Genomic DNA, 22,600 nt, shown 5'->3' with positions numbered 1-22,600 from the left:
CTTCAGAAATGATGGATATGTCATCCTCCAATAACGGCTTCCACCCCGGGGGAATCAGTGTCTGATTCAATGCTGTGATTGGAGGAAGCCGGATTCCTCATTTTAGACCCAGGAAGAGGCTTTGCGACGGGTGGAGGAAGCTGGAGCTGCTGTGAAGATTAAAAGGTAAGTTTTTTTTTTCTCAACAGGAGTGAAATGTAAATTTTGATGAATTAAAGTGCCCCTGTTTTAAATCGATTATCGAATTTTAAAAAAACCGGCATTTTAGCATCAAAATTGACATTCACTTTAACGCTCCATCTGTAATCTGGCCCAAAGTTATGTACAAGAAAACACAAATTATTTTAAGGACACTGAGAAATAAAAATGTAGTAAACTGTGTATGTTTTCCATTTACATTTCTGGATCTTTTGCTTTTTGCTTACAACTTACAGAACAACAGACAGTAATGCTGGCAATAAGAGATATGGTGATGAAAACGGCACAAACTATTAGTGTCAAATGAGTTATGTTAAGTGACTTAGAATTGGTGTGTTTTGGAAAGGTTATGGTGTGAGTTTGTGCAACTGTAGTACTAAAGTGTGCAGTAGGCGGTTTGATTGTTGTAGCATTAGTTGTTGTAGGAGCTGGAGATGTAGGTGTGAGGAATATAACCTGTGCAATATTAGACAGTTCGGAATTCTGAGAAACTTTATCGAAAGCAACAAGAGCAAAATAAAGGACGGTGCCTTCTGGAACAGCGTTTTCAGGATGAAATGTAAATATTTCTGTAGACCCAGCTGGTTGTGGTTTGAGACTGGAGATATTTACTGAAGTAGCGCTGTTAAAGTTGTCTCTGAGGTTTTTTCTGGTGGTGCTCATCCTCATGACGTATTTTGAAACTGAAAGTAACAAGTAAACAAAATAAATAAATAATTTCAATCATATATTGGAACAAATTAAAATAGAGAGATACTGGGGCTGGTTACAAATATACTCAACCATTATTTTTCTCTATTTCCTTTAATGCCAAAAGTCAAAAATCAACTTAATGATTTAACTTTCCCTTTTACTTATATTGGGCTCCATGTACAAAGCAACGTAACTTTGTAAAGCAACTGCTCTGGAGCCCTTGCTGGAGGGCAGATTTGTACATGTGAGCCTGCTTCCCGCTACTTTTTACACTCTTTGCCACCTCTGAGGTGGTAAAGAGAAATCACCACAAACTCACTTGGGGTGATTGACAGATCCTCCTCTCATGCAATTGGCCACATGAGAGAAGGGGTAGGTCTTACACAGTTTGTAATGATGCATACGATAAACAGATCCGCGGCCTGTATGCAGCAAAGGCATTAGGAAAACTTCTCAAGTTGACAAACTTGTCTGCATGCCACCTGATACATACATGGGGCCCATGGTCTAGTTTGCTTCATTCTCTAGACATTCTTTGTTGGAAAGCATACCTAGGTAGGCTCAGCAGCAGTGCACTATTGACAGCTAGCTGCTTATTGGTGGCTGCACAAATATATTTTTTGTCACTGGCATGCCAAATGTGTTCAGCTAGCTCCCAGTAGTGCATTGTTGGTCTTTCAACAAAAGATTAAAAAAGTACAAAGCTAAATTTTCGAATATAGATAATTGTATGCACTTTCTGAACCAATTTTTTGGGGGGTTTCATGTAATATTTATATAGATATTAAAGTAAATGCTCCTCGTTATAGCTAAAAGAAAGCATTTTAAAGGTACTATTTTTTTGGTCAAGCATATGTTTTTCTGTTTTATGTTATGCCTGTGAGCTATTCCTCTTTTAACCAATACAGTTGTAGGAGTTGTCATTATTATCCAGTGAGCAAACTGGCCATATGAGTGAAAGGTGCACAAACAGGTTATGCCAGTTTCACCGTTAGTTTAAAAATAGTTCAAACAGCAATAAGGGTTTTTAAATTCAAACCTAAACCAGTAATTTTAAAGACTACACATTAATCCAATTATTAAAAATGCATTTATGGGACTGTAACACAGATCCTATACCTTTTTTTCAGTGGCGTTCACTGACTGAACAGACTTTTGTGGAAATTGTTGTACAAGCTATGTTCATATGTTAGTAAACAATAGACGTGCGTTTCGTTTTGAATCGAAATTCGGAAGAATTCACCAAATTCGGAGATTCAAATCGATTCGAAATTCCAAATTACCCTAGCAACGAAACTAAACTAATCCAAATGCATTTGTAAAGAATTAGTTTGGATTTATTTGTTACATTCGAATGGCCATGAAGAAATCACAATTCAGTATAAAATTAAATTTAGTGAGATTCAATGAGATAGAACAGTGAAATAATTCCATTTGTGTAACTTGGAACCATCTGAATCAACATAACACATACCGAACTTCCGAATTTACAAATCAAATCCAAAACGAATACATCCGAATTTATTCGAATTCGAATGAATCCAAAACAAACACATTGGAATGTATCCAAATTCGAATCGATCCGAAAAGGAATTAGGAAAAAATCCGAATCGATCCGAAACTAAACAAAACTAATTTTTCCACTGTGCACGTACACTGTGTCTAGTAAACAATATCTTTTTTTTTAATTAAAAATATAAAGTTGAAAATACACTATTAAATGTATAGGAAAGTCAAAATTAAAATTGCACTTTTAAATTCACTTCTATTTTCAAATGTACTTTGTTCTCTTGGTATCCATTGTTGAAAAAAAGAATATGTACATATCCTAAACTAGTGGGAGCTGAGTAGATGTTTTCAGCAAATGATATAAAGGAAATGAAGCAAATTTAAAAATAGAAGTAAATCAGAAAGTTGTTTAAAAAATAGCGATGCACTGAAATGAAAATTCTGGACCGAAACCGAAAATTCAGGATGCCCTTGGCCGAAAACCGAAAATGACTTTTTTTAAAACAAATTATTTTCATTTTAAAGTCTACTGTAAACATTATCTTAGGCAACTGTTTTAAAATATTTATATTTTTCGGATTTTTTGCATAATTAGACAATTTAATGAATGAATCTGAATTGAAAAACTGCAAGCCAATAAAATAAAATAACCACACTTCTATTGAAAGTAACTTACTAAAATTGAACAAACAATATCTTAAAACAATAATATGCTACACAATAATTATACCAAGAACAACTAGGCAAAACATAACGAAACAAAAAAAAAACGATAATGCCATTTTCGGACAAAATGTTTCTGCGACCAAACTTTTGGTGCATCCCTACACATTATATTAAATATCAATATACTGTATTATTCTTTATTTAGTTCTATGTAACAGAATCAGATTTAACATTTTTTTTATACCAATTATCCAAATAACATATAGTCCTAGAAAACTATTATTATATGCAAAACATTAAGTCAAGTAATGAGCATCAGCTCCAGGCTAGCATCAAATTTGAAAATATGCTGCACAAATTTTTACAGAAATAACAGGCAAAAAAAAAATAATAATAAACAAAAATGCCATTTATCGGCCGAAATTTTTCTGCAGACGAAATTTCAGTGCATCCCTATTAAAAATTAATCTTGAAAGTACAAAAAAATTGGTTTCATGATCCGTTTAAAATACGGAAATTAGAATGTTCATTAATAATTATAATGAAACATTTTGATTTCTTAGATAATATTATTGAAATGATTAATTGTTTAATAAATAATAGGCTAACAAACACATTAGGCATTATCTTCGTTATTGAATTATTTATGTTATGTTTTACTTTTCTTTTGGGTGTGTTTGTTTTGAGTTCATGAAAGTCTGTGAAAATCCTTGCAAAAACCGTTGTAATTCCTCTATGTTTGCTGTGTTTAATCACATTGCTGTTATATTGTTTTCTAATTGTAATATTTTTGTAATTACAACTTGAGAAGTTAAAGCACTGTGTAAGGTCCTATGTAACAGAAAATACAGGGGGGATTGGGGTCGCTATTAGAGGTTATTTTGCTTTAGGAAGGTTGCTTTTGGTTTAATAGCAATAGCAAGATCGAGTGGTTAGGAATATTAACAGAGGACAAATTTAAGGATAAGGTTAATTGTGGTTCGGTGAGTCCAATTCGGTGGCAGTTAGGGTCTTGGGTCCCCTGGAATTCTTCTCCTTTTATCTAAATATGAACACTCTTTAGATGCCAGTGAGCCCACCATTTATAAAATGTTGCTTAGCTCATGTGCAACAAACACAGGCTGTCACTGATATTAGGGTTAATGCATTATAACTATGGGGAAAGAGGGTTAGGAACAGAAATACCCTTGTGACTTGTCATAACAATAGTGCGGTGAGTATGATCAGGATGCTAAATAAGCTGCCTCTACAATATCTACTGTCTATAGATTCTTTTCATTGCAGTAACGTTATAGCTACTGGAGTACAATCTTATGATATTACTATTTCTAAGTCTGTTCATTTGTATCATTCATTACATACCTGTCCCCTGGTCCAGGTCATCACCAGTTGCTGTCCAAGACAACACAATTGTGTTTTTTTCCATATTGGCCTCCAAGTCAGTAACTTTCTCAGGTTTATAGATGTCTACTATGGGACCAGCAGGCACGTTAGACACCAAAAAAAGAGTCTCCTGAAGCTGTCCTGGTAAATGACCCCACATTAAGTAGGTTGTCATCTTTAATTATTGGCTTTGAAGGATTCATGGTGATTATACCTAGAATAAAAGTGTGGTTTGAAATTATTGGTGGTCAAATCATGGCACAGGTACTCCACACCACACTAGAAAACATTTGATGTAGCCCAGTCCTTTCCTTTAGATTAGATTAAGAGTACTTTTTTAAACTACAATGTGCATATTAAGTGCCAACAAATTCATAGAGATAACTAACGCTTATATATAATAATTTTGGTTGATTTACCATCTGATTAATTATTCAGTAGGAGCATGTGATGGGTCTTAATTATAACAGAAAATACAATATTCGTGTAAATTTACCATTTTACTATTGATGATCATTACAGAACAATACAACAAATTTACATTGGGGTTGCCTTAGACTAGTTTTATACCAGTACCATCACATGATAGTATATGCCTCAAAATAAAATTAGATTATAATCACATTTTTAGTCAAACATTTAATAGGAAATTAGTTACTAATGTAATAAAACTCATACATTAATAAGCTGAACTTTATTTAGGAGGATGTTGCATCTTATGATCAGGAGGATCTTGTATTATATACTTTTCCAGCTTGGAATGGGTGTGCTTCTTAACTTCGGACCGGAGGTATGAACTATTTAGAGGTGGTGTGATAGTTCTGTTAACCTTCTACCATTTGGCAAAGATTATCCAAGCCTATTGCACTGGTCACTTTAGTTTATTTATTTTTTTAATAAATGCTTTTGTATTTGGACTGCGACCTTACTTACTTTTTGTACACATACTCTCTTTTTTGTTGCTGCTAAAAACATATTTATATATATATATATATACAGTATATATATATATATATATATATATTTATATAGTGAAACAAATAGCGTCAGCACTTATTGATAAAAAATATCATTCTTTATTGAGGTAACAAACAAAGTTAAAAACAGCGACGTTTCGAGTCAACACAGACCCTTAGTCATGCTCATATATATATCTAGAGTACAGTATGTATATATATCTATATATATAGTGAAACAAATAGCGTCAGCACTTATTGATAAAAAATATCCATTCATTTTTGAGGGTAACAAACAAAGTTAAAAACAGCGACGTTTTCGAGTCAACACAGACCCTTAGTCATGCTAATATATATATATAGAGTACAGTATGTATATATATATATATATATATATATATATATATAAAATATATATATACACACACACACACATCACATCAATTCCCCATGGCAATTACCTATCTCGTCCACTGCACACTGTGGCCCTGCCCTCAACTCAGCCCCGCCCAAGACAAGACCTGTTCTATCCACTGCACATACATGGCCGACCAATCCTTTCACAGCTCCCCCCAGTTAAACAGTATTTCACTGCCCACAAGCCCTCCCCACATTTCTGCCACATAATTAAAATTTCTTTTAATATTATTGAGGAATATAAAATAAAAATTAGCCTCACCATTTTCTATGAAGCCAGGAATATAAAGAGCTCGACTCCTGGGCAAAGTGAGTCGAGTTTTATTTCCACTGCCTTCAACACGCACTTTTAGGCCGTATCTCCATTTGCAGTGAAGTTTGTGAAGTATCTTGAGTAGATTCCGTCATTTTTTATAATATCAGCACCTGAGAGGGAACAAGGTGAACATTATTAAATGCAAAGACACATTATGACTCAGGGAGCTCCTGCACGGTGTATGGTTATGTAAGTAACCAGCTGTTTCTTATGAATGTTTATAAAGTTTGAAAACTGAACGCTATTCCCATCCATTAGAATTCTATCAGAATACCAAGATGTTAAATTAAACAGTAGATTTTTGCAGCAACTTTTCACATGATTATTGAACAACCTCAATTAAAACCCATTTTGCCCTATTTGAATGGCACATCTTGTCATTTGCATGATTTACATAATAACATTTTTGCTCATGCTCAATTTCATATTGTAACAAGTGCACTATCTTCCTTGTTTAAGAACAAATTAAAGGGACATTTAACACTAAATACATTTCATGCATCTCTATCGAGTTGTGGGTGTCAAAAATATTGGATCTTAGGTTACAGTGCAGGTGTATGAAGGAGAGTTACTGCACATGTGCAAACTTTATCAGCACTGAAATGTAGTAATAGCCAGATTTCAACATGGCAGCAACGCATGACTAGAGGGAGGAGAGGAATTGACAGGGATGCTGTGTGATTGCTAGTAACAAATAGTAAACATAATTTAAGCACCCTGTATGAGCAAAAAACTCATAGAAATTTGGAGTTATAGGGGCATATTTAGGAAAGTGCAAGCGGACATGATACGATTTATCCTATAATGTCTGCTGCACATCGATAAAAGCCGACAGCGTACGCTGTTGGCATTTATCATTGCACAAGCAGTTCACCAGAACTGCTTGTGCAATACCGCACTCCTGCAGATTCACGGCCGCTAATTGGCCGCTAGCCAGGGGGTGTCAATCAACCTGATAATATTAGATCAGGTTGATTTCTGTCTGGGGCCTCAGAGCTGACGGACAAGTTATGGAGCAGAGGTCTTTAGACCGCTGCTTCATAATTTCTGTTTCCGGTGAAGCCTGAAAGATCGCCGGAAACAAGGGGCATCAAGCTCCATTCAGAGTTGATAATTCAGCCCCATAGGTACAAAATACAAAGCGTAATTGTTTTTTACGTAAATTGGGCTGAACATGGATGTTCCATGGCCATATATGAAATTGTCTCTCAAATTCCCAGTGTAATTCTCTAAACATTTTCAGACCTACAGATCTCACACATTTTTCCGCAATTAACAGATGGCGAGTGTTTGTCAAAATACTCAAACCTCTAATTACGCTAAAAGGAAAACCTTTGCATATGATAGTAACAGTGATTTTACGGTACAGTGCACTAAAAACAGCATATTTTGGTTTTTAATAAGGGTAATATAAAAGTTTAAATATACGGCCAGGTTCTCCCTGTGTACTCATTGCAAAGTTTTACATAACAGAGAGCTCTCATTATTTCTGTGGAAGGCATCTTGCAAAGCACTTTTTTTTTTAGATAATTCCATAATGGCTGCCCTTGCGAGTGTGGACACGGAAAACTACGTCTAGCCCGGTGACGTTTTTATAAGCGGGTGCATCTTTTTATGCGGTATTATTAAACGTAAGCATAAAACACTTCCCTGCTGACCTTTCACATAATACAGAGGGCAGGGAAATGGAATTAAATTGTAAAAAAAATCTATTGGCTCATTTAAAGCTTAACGTAAGCGCTGTTACGTTGTCTTTTAATTATGTATTTGTCAATGATTCAATTCTAATGGTCTTTAAAAGTTTCGGGCGCACTAAAATTTAGTTCAGATGCTTTGGTGAATATTTTTAACCATTCACTTGTAATACTGGAGTGTACACTATTGTTTGTGCAAGACCAAGCACAAAGATAATGTGCTGTACTTGCAGTCTAAGGGGGCCGAATTATCAAGCTCCGAATGGAGCTCGCCGGAAACAACAGTTATGAAGCAGAGGTCTAAAGACCGCTGCTCCATAACTTGTCCGCCTGCTCTGAGGCTGGTGGACATATGATCGGGTTGATTGACACTGCGAATCTGCAGGTGGTGGCATTGCACAAGCAGTTCACAAGAACTGCTTGTGCAATGTCTAAATGCAGACAGCGTATGCTGTTGGCATTTATCGATGTGCGGTGGACATGATACACTACATTGTATCATGTCCATCCGCACTTTAATAAATCGGCCCCTATACCCTAAATGTGTAATTACTTAGAAGTTGGGGGGTACCCACCAGAATACCTACATGCATGATATTTAGCTTTGGGGTCAACATTTTGCACTTCCAAATGTTATGGTCTAGGACCACCACTGGTGATGGGAAGGCAGAACTACAAGGCCTAGGGCAGCATGTAACCTAAATATACCACTGAAGAAATCCTGCGTACCTGAGCCATTGTCCAGGAGCGCTAGTGTCACAGAATGCCCATTGCCTGGTTCGATTATTGCTGTGACAGTTGCTCCTTTCACAGGCAGATAGCCCTGAGTGACAGATGCATAGACCACCAGCGGGTTGGGGTGTACATTTATATCCTTGCTCATGTGGGCATTTACAGTAACGGGTGGCACATTTCCATCAGCTGCCTTAGAGGTTACAGTTATACCCAGTGCTTGATTTAATGTGTTAGTGTTGCAAAGATTGTAAAGCCAAGGTCCTTTCTAGAAAAGAAATTTGTTGTCAGATTTTCTCATTTATAATACAAAAATCATATTCTATAAAAACTAGCAGTCTGTATTTTCATATAATTAAGCACTGCGTTTCCATAAATGGTGGACAAATAGGTGCATAGAGCTCTTGCACTGATTAACCAGTCACGGTGTAGCCTATTGTAAGGCCATATATCTGTATTATTAAGGATTCTTCCAACCTTTTTGGGGGGTAGTGGAAAAAAAGTGTTTTTCTATGTTGCCCACTAAGAGCAAGTCCCTGCTATAGTGCATTCTCATCACTTTCAGAGAGACCCATGCATCCCTTAAAGGGACACTCAAGTCAAAATTAAAACTTTCATGATTCAGAAAGAGCAAACAAGTTTAAAAAATCCTTCCAATTTACTTTCATTATCAAATTTTGCACAATCTCTTTATATGCACATTTTCTTGAGGCACCAGCTACTGAGCATGTGCAGAAGCTCACAGAGTATACGTACACAAGTCTGTGATTGGCTGATGTCTGTCACATGATAGAGGGGGTGGCAAATGGAAGTGAACAAATACATTTGCCAGAAAAATAATCTACTTATTTATGAAATTCAGAGCAAGTGGTATTGCATTGTCTTTTTATTCTGCACTTGTTAATTATGCAATTCTGCTATATTTAATGCTCCTTTAAGGGCACAACAACATATAGGATATGTCCTGGTTGTTAAGGAGTTAAACATTTATGGAAAATAAAGTTTAATATCTTTTTAATTGGAAAATATTTAAATTTGTTGAGGGAATGAGACACTTATAGTTGATATTTATAACCATATATTTATAACCATACTTCATCTAAATTGCAGGTGATTTAATAAATAATAATAAAAACAATAAATAATGCTAAAAGATCTAATTAGTTTGATAGAACATTACAGGGTTGCTATAAATGCCTTGTTTAATAGCATTCACTTGCTACAGCAAATACACTGATTTAGAAACAGAAATAACATTCGGCTAGATTACGAGTTTTGCGGTATGGGAGAAAAGCAGCGTTATGGCTCATAACGCAGCTTTTTCACTACCGCTGGTATTACGAGTCTTGTAGGTATAGCTGTACCGCACACTTTTTTGGCCGTAACGCAATGTAATTACTGCAGCTTTCAAAACATCCTTTTTCAATGGGACTTCTATAGCGCCGGTATTACGAGTCTCCCTGGGAGGCCAAAAAGTGAGCGGTACAGCCAATACCGCCAAGATCCATAACGTTAATTGAAAGTCAGTAGTTATGGGTTTTACGCTACAAAGCCGTAACATAAACCTTATAACTAAAGTGCTAAAAAGTACACTAACACCCATAAACTACCTATTAACCCCTAAACCGAGGCCCCTCCCGCATCACAACACTAAAATAAAATTATTAACCCCTAATCTGCCGCTCTGGACATCGCCGCCACAATAAACATATTAACCCCTAAACCGCCACAACTCCCGCATCGCAAACACTAGTTAAATATTATTAACCCCTAATCTGCCGCCCCTAACATCGCCGCCACCTACCTACATTTATTAACCCCTAATCTGCCGCCCCCAAAGTCGCCACCACTATACTAAATTTATTAACCCCCAAACCTAAGTCTAACCCTAACCCTAACACCCCCCTAACTTAAATATAATTAAAACAAATCTAAATAAAATTCCTATCATTACCTAAATAATTCCTATTTAAAACTAAATACTTACCTGTAAAATAAACCCTAAGCTAGCTACAATATAACTAATAGTTACATTGTATCTAGCTTAGGGTTTATTTATATTTTAACAGGCACATTTGTATTTATTTTAACTAGGTAGAATAGTTATTAAATAGTTATTAACTATTTACTAACTACCTAGGTAAAATAAATACAAATTTACCAGTAAAAATAAAACCTAACCTGAGTTACACTAACACCTAACCTACACTACAATTAAATAACTTACATAAATTAAATACAATTAACTAAATTACACAAAAAACAAACACAAAATAAAAAAAGAAATGATTAGATATTTAAAACTAATTACACCTAATCTAATAGCCCCTATCAAAATAAAAAAAGCCCCCCCCCCAATATAAAACCCCTAGCCTAAACGATTATTTTTTAATATATTTGCATAATGGGACAATAAAGTCAAAATTAAAATTTCATGATTCAGATAGAGCTTACGGTTTTATACAACTTTCCAATTTACTCCTATAATCAGATGTGCTTCGTTTCTCTTAGCATCCTTTGTTGAAGAGAATACCTATGTAGGTTTAGGAGCAGCAATTATCTACAGGGAGCTAGCTGGTAATTGGTGGTTGCACCAATATGCCTCTTGTCATTGGCTTATTCTGTGTGCTGATATGTAGTGAATGTAGTCCAGCGCTAGATTAGCACGGGTAGAGTATTTAGTTAAATTCTATAATTCAAATATATTGTATTTTGTGATTGGATAAATGTTTAATGTATGTACTGCAATGTTGTTATTATATATTTATTGTAGGTAATCCTAAGTATTTATCAACATTCAGTTAATAAAAAGATATAAACAGGTATATACAACTGATATATATAAACTTGTTGTCTAATGTGAACTTCTTATCTATATATATAAAAACTAATAAAACATTTGTATAATTAGACAGAAATTTAATAACTTGTTAAAAGCATACATAAAATAAAAAGGGACGTCTCCCTTATAACATCGATTTCATCAGAGAAAACAATTGAATAACTGTAGTATATATTTCCGCTATTTGATAATCAGGTACCTGTTATATAGTGTAACAAATGATAATGTCCAGAAATTGGATTAAAAAAACTTAAAGATCCAAACGAGATGACCTCCCCGCTATTGTGGCGGGTGTGTGTTACCGGTCCGTTAGTGAGAGACTGGTATTTAAAAATATGTCATGTGACTTTTCCTACGTCACACTTGTGATCGTAGCTGTTTCAATATAGTTGTAATGTAACCAGTGATCCTTGATATTCTGTCAAGTGCTTATTATGTTGCAATTTTTTTAAACTTTAATCTGTATGTGTATCAGAAGGTGTATTCCCCTATTCCGTGTGTAATTAGGGAGTCTTGGGGAGAGATTGCAACTTACGCTGGTCTCTTGGCACACCTGATTTCTCTTTTAGTGTGGTCTTTGCGGTCACATTCAGTGACTTGGATGTTAAACTTTGCGGTCACGTGCAGTGACTATAATGCAATCCTCGCAGTGTGGACTTGGCGGTCACTTGTAGTGGTGGGAATTGAACTCGTGACCTTTAGGGTAAGAGAGGGAGATCTAACCATTAGGCTATGTGTATCTCACTTTCTGTGTTAGCTTAGTGGACTTGGCGGTCACTTGTAGTGACTGTAATGAGGTCTTTGCGGTCACGGAGGTGACTAGTGGTGGGGTCTTTGCGGTCACAAGTGGTGACTAGGAGTAGAATCTTTAGCGGACATCAGTGATGTTATACAGCAGGTCTTTGCAGTCACAGATTGTGACTTGCATGTATTAACTTGCGGTTGTATCTTTGCGGTCACAGATTGTGACTTAAAGTGGTCTTTGCGGTCACTAACAGTGGTGACTTAGAGGAAATCTTTGCGGTCACTAGTAGTGACTAACAGAATGATCTGTATCGTTGGAGATCAAAGTAAAACTTGGCAATCTCTCTGTGCAACTTAGTAGAGCTGATTAGAAACAAATGCAGGTTGTAACAACGTCCAGCTGCAATGTTGCAGGAGGTAATCAGCAAAGGAAGTCTTGTAGTAGTTTTCTTTCCTTTCTTGGCAATTATAACAGCAATCAAAATAAAAACATAAAGTGCAGAGTGATAAAGCCTAAGGGCGAAACGCGTTGACCTTGACACTGTTGTCACTCTGCACTTTATGTTTTTATTTTGATTGCTGTTATAATTGCCAAGAAAGGAAAGAAAACTACTACAAGACTTCCTTTGCTGATTACCTCCTGCAACATTGCAGCTGGACGTTGTTACAACCTGCATTTGTTTCTAATCAGCTCTACTAAGTTGCACAGAGAGATTGCCAAGTTTTACTTTGATCTCCAACGATACAGATCATTCTGTTAGTCACTACTAGTGACCGCAAAGATTTCCTCTAAGTCACCACTGTTAGTGACCGCAAAGACCACTTTTAAGTCACAATCTGTGACCGCAAAGATACAACCGCAAGTTAATACATGCAAGTCACAATCTGTGACTGCAAAGACCTTGCTGTATAACATCACTGATGTCCGCTAAAGATTCTACTCCTAGTCACCACTTGTGACCGCAAAGACCCCACCACTAGTCACCTCCGTGACGCAAAGACCTCATTACAGTCACTACAAGTGACCGCCAAGTCCACTAAGCTAACACAGAAAGTGAGATACACATAGCCCTAATGGTTAAGATCTCCCTCTCTTACCCTAAAGGTCACGAGTTCAATTCTGTTAGGGTGTACAAGGTTACGCAATGTAATATTAGTAGATCACAACTGCCCAGATTCACTTAGTTATCCGTTACCCAGTAGTAACAACCTATGAGGTGCTCTTGTAATCCTTGTTACAGGAGACAGGCAAGGAAGCCTATAGTATAAAGTTCGTTGTGAATAGTCTCCTTGTTTAATTAAGGCTGTAGGTGATGTAGTTCAGAATAGGAACTGTATTGTAGTAGACACTGTCCTTAGTTGTAATAATTGTCCATTAACAAGGATAGGTTATTGAGTAAAACAGCTATAGCGTATAGTTGTGCTGAGTCAGGAGATATTAACGTTGTAGCCTATGAGCTCACTGTGAATAAGCGTGAGTTGTTTAATCCGGAGCCAGAGTGTGATTGCCTTGAGAGGGGAGAGCTGGTGCCGCTGCAGCGTCTGTAGACACAGACAGAGGGTGTGGTGCGAAGCGCCAATCAGCGAGGAGGAATTACCTGACAGGCAGCGTGCACGCTGGAAAGACTTCGGCTGTGTTTGTAGCAAATGCGGACAACCGCTGAAGCTCCGGAGTACTGAGAGGAGAGGCTGCACAAAGTAAGTCCTGACACTGTTTGCAACAATGAAAGTCTGGCTGTAATAGATACCAGTTGCAACCGGAGGATATTTGTTAGCCTAGAGCGGGCTCAGGAGGTAGATGCGGAACAAGATGATTTCTGTAATAGCTCCTGCAGTAAGATGAGCTTTCAGCTTTGGTAACTAATAGTTCAGATAGATTATAGCCTGGAGGTTTAGTTTGGTGTCTTCTCTAGTTGAGAACTCAGTATACTAAACATTAATCGGCAGGTGGAAGGGGGAGGAGCAGACTTAAGTAACCTATCCTTAAAGGCATAGCTGCCAACTCTGACAGATCCCCCCATCAAAACTGCTGCCCAGCAGCAGAAGGAGCCGGCTTATGCGGATGAAGTCTGTGGAATCGAGCAATCAAACGAGAAGCGTTGATGTTAGAGGAAGGTTCCCAAGAATCTTCATCCGTGGAAAATCCCTTCCAGCGGATCAAGTACTGCAGTTCGCCCATGGTAACGTCTAGAGTCAAGGACAGAAGATACTTCATAAACCGTGTCATCCACTACAATAGATGGAGTCGTGGAAGTAGTCGTCTGTAGTCTAGTCGGGACGTAAGGTTTCATCAAGGAAACATGGAAAGTTGGATGAACAGGGATTTCTGGGGGCAATTTCAGCGTCACAGCATTGGGATTCACGACCTTGGTCACTTCATAAGGTCCGATGAATAGCTGAGAGAATTTCCTACTGGGGGTCTTAAGTTTCAAGTGTCGGGTAGAGAGCCAAACAAGGTCGCCAATCTGGTACTCAGGGGGCTTCCGTTTCTTTTGATTGTAATAACGTTGTTGTGTTTCTTGAGCATTTTTAATGTTGTCTTTTAGGAAGGAGAAGACTTCTAACATAGAATTGCTGTGTCGTCTATCACAGGTGATGTGGTATTGAGGCTAGGGAATAAGTGGAAGGTAGGATGGTATCCATAGTTTGCGAAGAATGGAGTTCTTCTGGTCGAACTGTTTAACGTGTTGTTGTAGGAATATTCAGCCATCGGCAAGTTAGAGACCCATTCATCTTGCTGATGTGCACAATAGCATCTGATGTATTGTTCAATCCACTGGTTTACCCGTTCTGTTTGCCCATTGGTTTGGGGATGGTAAGCAGTGCTATAGCGATGTTCTATCTTGAGCACGGAGCATAACTGTTTCCAGAACCTGGAGGTAAATTGTGTACCTCTATCAGAAATAATTATGGAAGGTAACCCATGGAGACGAACTACGTGAGTTAAGAACAGTGCTGCTGTTTCAGATGCTGTGGGTAGCTTTTTGTACGGAATAAAATGAGCCATTTTCGTAAATATATCCACTACTACCATTATGGTGGTGGAATGATTGGAAGGAGGGAGATCGACTATAAAGTCCATACCAATGGTATGCCAAGGACGGTCTGGTATAGGAATAGATAACAAAGACCCATAAGGTTTAGCTCTGTCAGATTTTGAAACGGCACAAATCTGACAGGTTTTGATGAAATGGTGGACAGTTTGGTGTAAGTTTGGCCACCAATAATTTCTCTTGATGAGTTCGATGGTTCTTTCAACACCTGGATGTCCAGCAAGTGGTGATTCATGATGTTGACGAAGTATGTCATTCCTGTAAGTGGGTGGAATATATATTTTACCACGTACATGAGCAATACCATTTGAATCCAATTCCTGAAGATCTTTTGGGGTAGGTGGTATCGTTATGTTGGCAAGAGCGTAGGGAGTGATGGGAATCCTTCAGAACACCTAAGAACCGGTCAGGAGGAAGGATGGGTTGGTCTGGTATGACTTGATCTGGAGGTCGGAGATGTCTGGAGAGAGAATCTGCCCTTACCGTTCTTTTTGCCAGGACGATAGGTGATATGAAACTGAAATCTGGTGAAGAACAGACTCCAACGTAGCTGGCGGGCGGATAGAGTCTTGCTTGATTGGAGGTATTCCAAATTCCGATGATCCGTTGTAAATCAGAATAGGGTAGGAAGTCCCTTCCAGTAGATGCCTCCAATGCTCCAATGAGGCCTTGATAACTAGTAATTCCTTTTCGCCCAGGGATAGTTCCATTCAGGAGGAGTCATGAGACGAGAATAGTAGGCAACTGGATGTATAGGATCATTTGGGGATTTCCGTTTGTGACAGTATAGCCCCCAAGGCATAGTCTGAAGCATCTACCTCTAGGATGAATTGGAGTTTGGTATCTGGGAACTGAAGTATGGGAGCGGTTGTGAAGGATCTCTTGAGGAGATCAAAAGCTTGTTGAGCCTGCGGATTCCATCTGAAAGGTGTCAGAGAACCAGTAAGACTGGTTAAGGGTTTGACTATGTTGGAAAAACCTTTAATAAATTTCCTGTAGAAATTTGCAAAGCCAAGAAAACGTTGTACATCTTTTTTGTTGGTAGGAATAGGCCACTTTTGAATGGCTTCTATTTTTCCATCTTCCATACGTATCCCTGAGGAGGATATATTGTAACCAAGGAATGTAATTTCATGAGTGTGGAAAGAACATTTTTCAGGCTTAGCGTACAGCTGATGGGTTCTTAGTCGATCCAAAACCCAGCGCACATGTTTCTGGTGGTCCTGTATATTGTCTGAATAGATCAAGATATCTTCCAAATAGATAACGAGGCACACGTCCAATAGATCTCTGAAGATATCATTAATGAAATATTGGAACGTGGCAGGGGCATTGCAGAGCCCGAATGGCATTACCAAATATTCATAGAGCCCATAGCGAGTCCTGAAGGCAGTGAGCCACTCATCGCCTTCCCTGATTCTGACCAGGTTGTAGGCACCCCTGAGATCGAGCTTTGTGTAGATGGTTGCCTTGCTTAGTCTTTCCACTAACTCCGGAATAAGAGGGAGAGGGTATCTGTTCTTCTTTGTCCTCTTATTCAGCTCCCTGTAATCTATGATGGGTCGTAAGGACTTGTCCTTATTCCTTACGAAGAACATCCCTGCTCCTGCAGGGGATGTGGAAGGTCTGATAAAACCTTTTTTAAGGTTTTCGTCCAGGTAATCCTTGAGGTGCTCTAATTCGGGTTGTGAAAGTGGATAAATATGTCCATAGGGTATGGTAGAACCAGGTAAAAGCTCTATCGGGCAGTCATATAATCCAATGTGGCGGTAGGTGTTCTGCTTGTTTCTTACTGAATACATCTAGATAATCATGATATTCCGATGGTATAGTATCTTGAGAAAGGAGTACCTGTTGTTGATGAGGATAACAGGATTCCAGACAGTATGGGGAATCCAATTCAACTTTAAGAGTGTGCCACGAGATATTAGGTTGATGTTTCTGGAGCCAAGAGAGACCTAATACGACTGAGAAAAGAGGAGATGGAAGTATATCCAACGTGATGTATTCAGTATGGCCCTTACCTAATGTTACCTTGAGTGGTATGGTGTGATGTGTTACTGGACCAGAATTGACTAAAGTACCATCAATAACACGGATAGAGACTGGATTTGCTTTTGCAACTAGTGGTATTTTATTTCTTTTTGCAAGTGACAAATCAAGGAAATTGGAGTAAGCTCCCGAATCTATGATAGCTTCAGTTTGTAGAGCTCGATGATCCCACTGTAAAAAGAGAGATATGGTACAGTAAGCTGCATTCACAATCTTATTAGTTAAGCAATGGTTAATATTTCTTAGCTTACTTCTCTTTTGGCGTTGTAGTAGTGGGCATTCCTTCACCTTGTGTGCTGGGGATGCGCAGTACATGCATAAATCCTTCTGCTGTCTGCGGTGTCTTTCCTCTAAGGTTAATGGTCCCTTAGTGAAACCAATTTCCATGGGGGGTGGCAGTCTCCTTGGAAGGTGGAGATGTAGTGTAATACTTTTGGGCACCCTCTGAATGTTGGCGCTCGGATTTCCTCTCTCGGAGTCTCCTGTCTATCTGGATTGTAAGGGCCATCAAGCTCTCTAGTGTTGCTGGTATCTCAATACGGGCAAGTTCGTCTTTGAGAGCATCAGATAGGCCTAGGCGGTATTGATTGCGTAGGGCTACCTGACTCCACTCTGAATCCTTGGTGTAGAGTTTGAACTCTGAGAGGTATTCTTCCACAGGGCGTCTGCCCTGTCTGAGGGAGCGCATCTTTGCTTCAGCCGTAAGTTGTTTTTGTGTATCTTCATACAAGGCACTCATCTCAGTGAAGAAATCTGTAAGTGACCCCAGTATTGGGTCATCGTTCTCTAGGAAGGTGTCTGCCCAAATTCTAGGCTCTCCAGTGAGGAAGGATATGACAGTCATCACCTTGAGCCTCTCAGTATGGTATGTTCTAGGTTTCATTTGAAACAGTAGGTAGCAGGCATTTCTGAATTGCCTGAAAAGTTTCCTGTCTCCAGTGAATCTCTCAGGTAAGCAGACATGAGGTTCCGGTGTGCTGTCCCTTACAGCTGCTCTGAGGCTGTCATTTTGAACTTGTAATTCTCTCAAACCTTGTGTCAGTTGTTCAACCGTTTGGGTGAGGTTATAGACTACAGTGGGCAAATCCGCTGGATCCATGTATAGGGCCGATTAATATGTTAGGGTGTACAAGGTTACGCAATGTAATATTAGTAGATCACAACTGCAGATTCACTTAGTTATCCGTTACCCAGTAGTAACAACCTATGAGGTGCTCTTGTAATCCTTGTTACAGGAGACAGGCAAGGAAGCCTATAGTATAAAGTTCGTTGTGAATAGTCTCCTTGTTTAATTAAGGCTGTAGGTGATGTAGTTCAGAATAGGAACTGTATTGTAGTAGACACTGTCCTTAGTTGTAATAATTGTCCATTAACAAGGATAGGTTATTGAGTAAAACAGCTATAGCGTATAGTTGTGCTGAGTCAGGAGATATTAACGTTGTAGCCTATGAGCTCACTGTGAATAAGCGTGAGTTGTTTAATCCGGAGCCAGAGTGTGATTGCCTTGAGAGGGGAGAGCTGGTGCCGCTGCAGCGTCTGTAGACACAGACAGAGGGTGTGGTGCGAAGCGCCAATCAGCGAGGAGGAATACCTGACAGGCAGCGTGCACGCTGGAAAGACTTCGGCTGTGTTTGTAGCAAATGCGGACAACCGCTGAAGCTCCGGAGTACTGAGAGGAGAGGCTGCACAAAGTAAGTCCTGACACTGTTTGCAACAATGAAAGTCTGGCTGTAATAGATACCAGTTGCAACCGGAGGATATTTGTTAGCCTAGAGCGGCTCAGGAGGTAGATGCGGAACAAGATGATTTCTGTAATAGCTCCTGCAGTAAGATGAGCTTTCAGCTTTGGTAACTAATAGTTCAGATAGATTATAGCCTGGAGGTTTAGTTTGGTGTCTTCTCTAGTTGAGAACTCAGTATACTAAACATTAATCGGCAGGTGGAAGGGGGAGGAGCAGACTTAAGTAACCTATCCTTAAAGGCATAGCTGCCAACTCTGACAAATTCCCACCACTACAAGTGACCGCCAAGTCCACACTGCGAGGATTGCATTATAGTCACTGCACGTGACCGCAAAGTTTAACATCCAAGTCACTGAATGTGACCGCAAAGACCACACTAAAAGAGAAATCAGGTGTGCCAAGAGACCAGCGTAAGTTGCAATCTCCCCCAAGACTCCCTAATTACACACGGAATAGGGGAATACACCTTCTGATACACATACAGATTAAAGTTTAAAAAAATTGCAACATAATAAGCACTTGACAGAATATCAAGGATCACTGGTTACATTACAACTATATTGAAACAGCTACGATCACAAGTGTGACGTAGGAAAAGTCACATGACATATTTTTAAATACCAGTCTCTCACTAACGGACCGGTAACACACACCCGCCACAATAGCGGGGAGGTCATCTCGTTTGGATCTTTAAGTTTTTTTAATCCAATTTCTGGACATTATCATTTGTTACACTATATAACAGGTACCTGATTATCAAATAGCGGAAATATATACTACAGTTATTCAATTGTTTTCTCTGATGAAATCGATGTTATAAGGGAGACGTCCCTTTTTATTTTATGTATGCTTTTAACAAGTTATTAAATTTCTGTCTAATTATACAAATGTTTTATTAGTTTTTATATATATAGATAAGAAGTTCACATTAGACAACAAGTTTATATATATCAGTTGTATATACCTGTTTATATCTTTTTATTAACTGAATGTTGATAAATACTTAGGATTACCTACAATAATATATAATAACAACATTGCAGTACATACATTAAACATTTATCCAATCACAAAATACAATATATTCGAATTATAGAATTTAACTAAATACTCTACCCGTGCTAATCTAGCGCTGGACTACATTCACTACATATCAACCACTGTTTTCTTAGAGGGGAATACATTAGTCTAGCAGGGTCAATTCTCCAGCGCCTCATCTTTCTCACTACCAGTTTATTCTGTGTGCTCACTAACTTCCAGTAGAGCATTGCTTCTCTCGAGTTGACGTTTTCAACAAAGGATAAAAAAAAAAAAATCCCAGGCAAATTATACAATAGAATGAAGCAAATTAAATCACAGAAGTAAATTGAAAAGTTGTTTAGAATTACTTGCTCTATCTGAGTCATGAATGTTTAAAGGGACAGTCTACACCTGACCTTTTATTGTTTAAAAAGATATATAATTCCTTTATTACCCATTCCCCAGTTTAGCACAACCAACACTGTTATATCAATATACTTTTCACCTCTGTGATTACCTTGTCTGCCCCCTTACTTCAGTTATTTTGTCAGACTTGCATTTTAGCCAATCGGTGCAGACTCCTAGTTAACTCCACGGGCGTGAGCACAATGTTATCTATATGGCACACATGAACTAACGCCCCTAGTTGTAAAAAAAACTGTTAAAATGCATTCAGATAGAAGGTGGCATTTCAAGGTTTAGCTTTTAAACTAGGAATACCAAGAGAACAAAGCAAAATTGATGATAAAAGTAAATTGGAAAGTTGTTTAAAATGACATGCCCTATCTCAATCATGAAAGTTTATTTTTGACTAGACTGTCCCTTTAATGTTGTCTCTATTGTTCCTTTAATATACGCTGGTAAATATAACTGCATGGCCCCTAATGCTGCTGTTTCAGCATTAGGGCTCACCGGAAACAGGTGGTAATTCGTCCGCCAGCTTTGAGGAGGCGGACAGTGCAGTTCACCAGAACTGCTTGTGCAATGATAAATGCCTACAGCGTATGCTGTCGCCATTTACCGATGCAGGGCGGACATGATTCGCTATATCGAATCATGTCCGCCCAGGGTATGATAAATCTACCCCTATGTATGCAGGTTGTGTTTTTATTGTTGTGTAACACTTATTTTGAGCTTTAACTTAGCCATGATTATAGCTAGCCCTGGTGTCTGCAGACTCAAGCCCACAATGGCAGATTGTGTGGCTGCCATAAAAAATACAATAGCAGCAAACAAGGTATTAATTTGTTTTTAAAATGTTTAAACTTGGCTGATATGTCATTATATTTAGCAAGACAACAGAAATGTCTTGGTTACAAGGTGTTAATGTCCCTTAGAAGCAGTAAAGACATTTATATCAAAACACATTACCTCTGCTGTTCCTGGAATTTCAAGTCTAGATGATTTGGACGTTGTGTCATTACTGAACTGGGCAGCTGTATATAATTTACCCTTTGGATCTTTTAAATAGATTGTAGGTATTACACTTTGCCATGTAATTAGGAAGAATGTTTCATTTCCAACGGAGCTATCAATATAAACGGTGCCATTTAAACATTCTTTTGGGTTAAGATTCAAACGAGCGCTTTCCAGCTGTGAAGAATAAAATGCAGAGAAAGTTATAAGAATGGTTCTATTTTGCTTAGATAATATGACAACAATTTAAATATGGAACATTCTACCTTTTCTGGTGTCCTGCACCCTCCTCCTTTTAGTCAATAGGAAATCTGACTGGGAGGTGTGCCTAGCCTTGTAGGCTACCATGATCCAATCCCGGCCTTGAAATCATGTGATCACATCGAAGATCACATCATTTAATTTTTCAAGCAAGTGTTTACATCAGTACTTTGTTCAGATCTTAAAGGGACATAAAACCCCAACATTTTCTTTCATGATTCAGATAGAACATACAATTTAAAACATTGCAACTTTTGTCAGTTCATCTCAATTTTTTTATTAACTATTATAAAAAATTAAAAGTAGCGATAGATGACAAAAAAGGACTACACAAATGCAATACACTTGATAAATCTGTTACCCATCTACTAGTACAGACGAAGAATACCACTTATAAATATACATTTGTTCAAACATGAAAAGAAAATATGACTGAAATGAAGAGTTGCATTTCTCAATGTACACATGACAGATGTGAGGTTTTTATAAGGGTATTACAGAGTAAAGGGCATTACAACTAAACAGCTTTATAAAATTCTTCTCCCCAAAAAAATGTTTGGGATAAAATAAAAAACAATATAATAACACATGGTAGTAAGATATTTTTATGGGGCATTACGGTTTTTAGTTTTGGCATTACGGTTTTTAGTTTTGGCATTACGGTTTTTAGTTTTGGTTTTTAGTTTTGGCATTACGGTTTTTAGTTTTGGCATTACGGTTTTTAGTTTTGGGTCTTCCCCAAAATGTGTTAGGGATAAAACAAAACTAAAATATGAAAAATTAGAAAAACAAACAATAAAATATAATAAATAAAACATACAAACTCTTTCTATGGTTTCATACTGAGCATCTTTGCCACGGAGCCTTGAAAAGAAGCTAAAATGGCCCTACGGTCATAGAATTTAT

At 38.0% G+C, this 22,600-nt stretch overlaps 1 pseudogene; it reads right to left on the bottom strand.

The window, feature by feature from the left end:
• Positions 1 to 393: 393 nt before the first annotated feature.
• The window catches only part of LOC128641116 (calcium-activated chloride channel regulator 1-like), a 42,830-nt pseudogene continuing 20,623 nt past the window's right edge, over positions 394 to 22,600 (bottom strand).

Source organism: Bombina bombina, chromosome 10 (genome assembly GCF_027579735.1).
Source record: "Bombina bombina isolate aBomBom1 chromosome 10, aBomBom1.pri, whole genome shotgun sequence".
Classification (NCBI taxonomy): domain Eukaryota; kingdom Metazoa; phylum Chordata; class Amphibia; order Anura; family Bombinatoridae; genus Bombina; species Bombina bombina.
This window is presented reverse-complemented; position numbering and strand designations above follow the sequence as displayed.